General features: G+C 38.2%; 1 protein-coding gene across 2 annotated transcripts in view; it reads right to left on the bottom strand.

Annotated features, from left to right (window-relative positions):
- The window catches only part of Ctnna2 (catenin alpha 2), a 1380618-nt gene that overhangs the window by 395093 nt on the left and 980434 nt on the right, over window positions 1-5091 (bottom strand). The window lies entirely within an intron of this gene.

Genomic DNA, 5091 nt, shown 5'->3' on the forward strand with positions numbered 1-5091 from the left:
GGGAAGGAAGGAAGGAAGGAAGGAAGGAAGGAAGGAAGGAAAGAGGCTAGGCCAAAAATGGAAGTATGTGTTTATTTAAATCTTAAGAAATAATAACCTTTAGATTTGATATCATATCAGCATTGGAAATTACAATGAGGAAACAAAAACTGTCAGGAAGTTAAAATCATCCTCTCGGCTGGTATTCCATGTGACAGCTTTACTGAAAGATGTTTTCATTTATAATAAACTCAAAAAACAAAAACATCTTAGATGAGTTAGAAAATGTTAGATCAGGATTGACCAGGGCGACATGAAAATGAAAGATGAGACCAACCTCAGGGGCAGAGTGTTCTTTATTAGAGCAATGAGAGGCAACAGTTTCTCTGTGCAATGAAAACTGTGCTGACGTATAGTTGGTCTGGATTTTTTAAGAGGGTTAAAAGGAGGAAACAGAGAGTATCTTTCCACAGATGTTTTTCAGCAGTTTGAGGGTTTGGGATAGTAAGTTCTGGCATATGTTTTCCGCAGATATTACAGATTATGGGTTGGGAGTTTTTCAACCTAGCTTGGATATGAGGCTTTCTCAGTCTGGCTTGGGACTTTCCAAGGTGACACATTTATCCTTCAAGATGAAGCACAGAGTTCACCTGAGATCCATTAAAGTCCTTACTGACTCTCATCTCAAGAAATGACATAGTTGTAAAGGCAGTAGATGGCTCCACAGGTCAAGGCACTTGCTGCCAAGTGAGAGGAATCAAATTCAAAACCTAGACTGCTGGGAAGGCAAGAACTGATTCCCAGAAGTTGTTCTCTGATTTCCATATGTACACCATCATATGTACGCACGCACGCGCGTGCGCACACACACACACACACGCACATACACATGCACGCACGCTATAAAATGTAAATTCAAAACTATTTTAAAAAATGAATGGCATAGTTACATAATCTGTTAGACAATTATTCCAGCATCCACTGTACTTGTAAAATGATTAAGCAGGGAATCCTTTGAGGATCAAGCAGCCATTTCTTTTGAATTATGGGGGAAGAGTAAAATAAATAATTGTGCAGAAAAATTCCAGTGAAGGAATGTTCACTGTTCAAAAGTGACTTTAAGGCAAAATCCAGAAAATTCAAGTTTACAGTTCCCAGAACTACCAAACATCAGCCTCATTGTAAAAGCCAGTGGCTGCCGTCCCTCAGCAGCCCAGGTTACATTTGGATGTGAATCCTAAACTGTGGGAAATAGCTAACCTCACAAACTTCACTGCAAAGCAGACCTCTGGTTAAGGCATTTTTAATGTTTGTTATATTTTTCTAGCCTTGTACATAGAAAATGTCTCATTCAAGATCTCAGATCTCTAGGAGGTTCAAGGTATTGAGTCAAGGGGGGTGGAGAAATGGTTTGCCACTATCCACTTCCAGGGGATGTGATAGTCTCCTCAGGCCACCATGACACACATGTACATATACACATACAAAAACACACTTTAAAAATATTAAAGTGAATTGTTTTCTAAAAAGACACTAACTTACTGGAAATGTATTATTATTTGATTGTTATTCTTGTTATCTGTTTTTATGATGATCAATGTACACAATTTTAGATTAGCTTATATCAGAGAAGTGTCAAAACATTGAGAACCTTTGATTCCAAAAGTTTCTCTTGCAACCGGTCATATTCAATGTGGATTAGGGTTCCAGTCTAGGAAGGCAAAGATGAAAGAGTGAAAAACATAACCTTGACAGAGGGCATTCTGCTTGTATCCCTATGAGGCAGAAAAGTAGGGTGGAAAAGTGCGGCCCAGGGAGAACCTTGTGCAAATGCTGCAAACTTACAAAAAGAAAGAGCCAGTTGGCCCAGGGAAAGACTGCAACCTGCCCAATCCCCAAGCTCCCAGGACAACTAAATATGCCACTAGCACAGGTGTAGAAGCATTCCGGAGGGTTTGAAGGTGTCCTGTGGCTTGTCATAATACCCAAATCTCACAAACCCCTGGGTGGTGATTTAAGATGTTAAAGAAATGGGATGCTTGAAGCCATGTGTAGCACTACAGGTAATGGTAACAAAGCATGCACAAGAAGGCCTACATTATGCAAAGGACTCAAGAAGCCCTAACTGTTTATACAGGAGATCTGTTTGAGCTACTGAGCTCTCTCTTGGCTCTAACCCACTTGCCACCTCTTTCTTAGTAAATTCTTTTGGCTTGCTTGTCTCTCTTCCATTCCTTGTTCTGGGACACAAAAGTCTGGACCACCCTCCGGAGATGCCCAACAATGCATACAGCACTTGGGGAGGACCTGAGTGCAGTGCTTCACAACTCTCTGGAACTCCATCTCTAGTGGATCCTGTGCCTCTAGGTTGCACTTCTACAGCATACTTACACACACACATAATAAAAATAAACCTTTAAAAAAATCTTAAAACTATGAAGCAAAAATTTACATATTCATATATACATATATATATATATGATGTTAAATGTTCTGAGTGTTAATTAAATGATCGATTAAGAATATGTCTAATTAATGCTAAATGCCCACTTAATATTAACATCAAGGTGAGAAAGAAGAATCAGAAAATAGAAAATAAGTCCAAAGAGTTAGATTAATGGACTGTGTTAGACCAGAGCACCATATCTGTTTTGAAGTAGGAAAATTAAAGCAAAATCTCACATCAAGACTTAATTTTCAGTTTTTTAGATAATACAGAAAACTTCAAATGTGAAAGAACACCCCTCTGATTACCCCCCATGCATATTAAAGCAAATTAAATTTCATTCCAAATCTCCCAGATAGTCAATGAGCAGCACAATTTCAATTTGTAGGATTTAAACCGATTGCTCCAAAAATATAATTCACCAGTTTGGGCAGCATTGAAGTCAAACATAGTACTGCTTAATCACTTCTCTTGACAAGTTATTTTCCCAGGAGTGTAGCCACTGCAGAACTGTAGGTTGACTCATCTCAACGAAGTGAGGGGTTTCAGTCTAGACTCAGCATGGGATAACAAACCAACCTCTGGTGAGGTCCTTTCCCTGACTAGTAGTGACCTGCATCTGTGCCTTTTGTTGGTCTGACTGCTGTGAAAGAAAGTCCCCAGAAATAATTCCTGCATCTCCGACTAAATTTCCTGAAAAGCTGACCAACTGATTAGCAGTCTGGAGGTCATGGAGAATCTGGAATATTGCAGACCCACAGCCTATTGACAAATCATCTAGGAACAACTTTAACCCCATAAATAGCTACACTGTGCCTACCTCTGTTTCTGAATTAACATTCTTATGACTAATAAAATGTATTAACTTAGCAGACCACCAGCTCTCCCCAATGAAAAAGCTAAGACTGACAGCATCTGAAATCTATGGTAGAACCCCCTTCACCCCCACTTTGCTATGACCTGCCTACTGAATGTATCCACCAATGTATTTGAAAAGTGTCTTATGATTTTTCTTTATTCTGTTATTATAAAAACATAATGTAACTGTTACCACACTGAAATATGGAATTTGGGTATCCTGAATCTCTGTTCCCAGGATGGTCACTCATATTTGGCTCCAGAATAAACTCTCTCTTATCCCCTTTGAGGTGAGAGTTATGCTTTTGCGTTGACACCACTAAATGCTTCCTGGTTTAGTGTTAACCTCTGTGGGAAAGAAGGAACCTGTTAAGGCTCTCCATCCTCAGATTTATGCTTCATTTTTATCTATAGTTTCATGTGCTATAAAAGCAATGAACCTTCTTTTTTTTCTTTTATTATGTTCTCACAATTGCATATAAATAACTACTGGGGTAGATCACAAGAAAAGATGATAAAACACACCTGTTTTCTTTATGTAGGTCACCACATCCCTAACTTGCCTTGTCAAAGTTGTTTCCCAAAATTTCCACAGGTGAATTTTGACTAACTTATATCCCTTGCTTTGAAATGCAGTGTCATATTCCAACATGCAAAACACTTTTGTCATACTTGAGGCCAAGGTTAACACTATCAAAGGCCTTCAAATTCATGGACTCATGAATACTGTCAGTAATCTATGGTTGTGGGACACTGGGAATGGGGTAGGCAGTTATTCTAGCTAACAAGAAAATGTCAGTGTTCAAATTGGCCCCAAATGCTTTACTGCTTTACCTTGCTTAGTTTCCACTAAAACCTTATGGTAGAAAAAATTTTAAATAACTTTTAGTTTTACCAAGAGAGACTTAATAGATGAATACAGAGACAACATTTATGGAATCAGGACTTTTTTTGGTTTTAAACAGAACGATGAGTATTTATTAAAAGATTTAATAAATATTTACAAAGTCACATTTATTAAAAGATTTAATTTTTTTATGTGCATGTATGTGTGTGTGAATATATGCACGTGAGTATAGTTGCCTGTGGAGACCAGAAGAAGCCGTCAGATCCCCTGCAGCTTAAATTACAGGTGGTTGTGAGCCTCTTAACATGGTTTTTGGAATCTGAACTCAGGTCCTCTGGAAAGGAAGAAAAACTCTTAACTGCTGAGCCAGTCCCTGCATGTCACAGTTTTAGTATTTTTTGTTTGTTTATGCTTCTCTTTACTCATTTTCTGGTGATTCTGGGGGTGTGAACTCAGGGTCTTGCACACACTAAGAAGGCATTCTACCCTTGAGCTATAACCTTAGCCTGTATGTGCCTTCTAACTGGTCTTCATTTGATCTTCAACATCAACATGCTCATATAAAACTATTTTATAACAATATGTTGGTACCATTAAAAAAAACTCTTTATTGTAAAATGAATAAGTGTGCTACAATATAATAAGCTTTGGCATTCCTTTAAAGGAATCCTTGGTTGCCAGTGACTCAGTTGGCATTATTGGTATTTAGTCAGCAGGGCCCAGGATTCCAGAGTTTCTGCAACATCCCAATAGTTTCTCCTATTGAAAACGCCAGTACTTTTCCCCAGACCCCCAAAACACTACCACTGTAAGCACATCCTTACTATTCTGCAGCTATATTCACAGCTGAATGGCGCTTCATACACAACTGTATTTTAATATCCTAGAATTCAATGTTGTTGTTAATTAACTATTTTTGAAAAAATATAAACTTAGACTGCACAAAAATAATGTAAAATCA

The sequence above is a fragment of the Nannospalax galili genome, unplaced genomic scaffold, assembly GCF_000622305.1.
Source record: "Nannospalax galili isolate Female #2095 unplaced genomic scaffold, S.galili_v1.0 scaffold726, whole genome shotgun sequence".
NCBI classification, from domain to species: Eukaryota; Metazoa; Chordata; class Mammalia; order Rodentia; family Spalacidae; genus Nannospalax; species Nannospalax galili.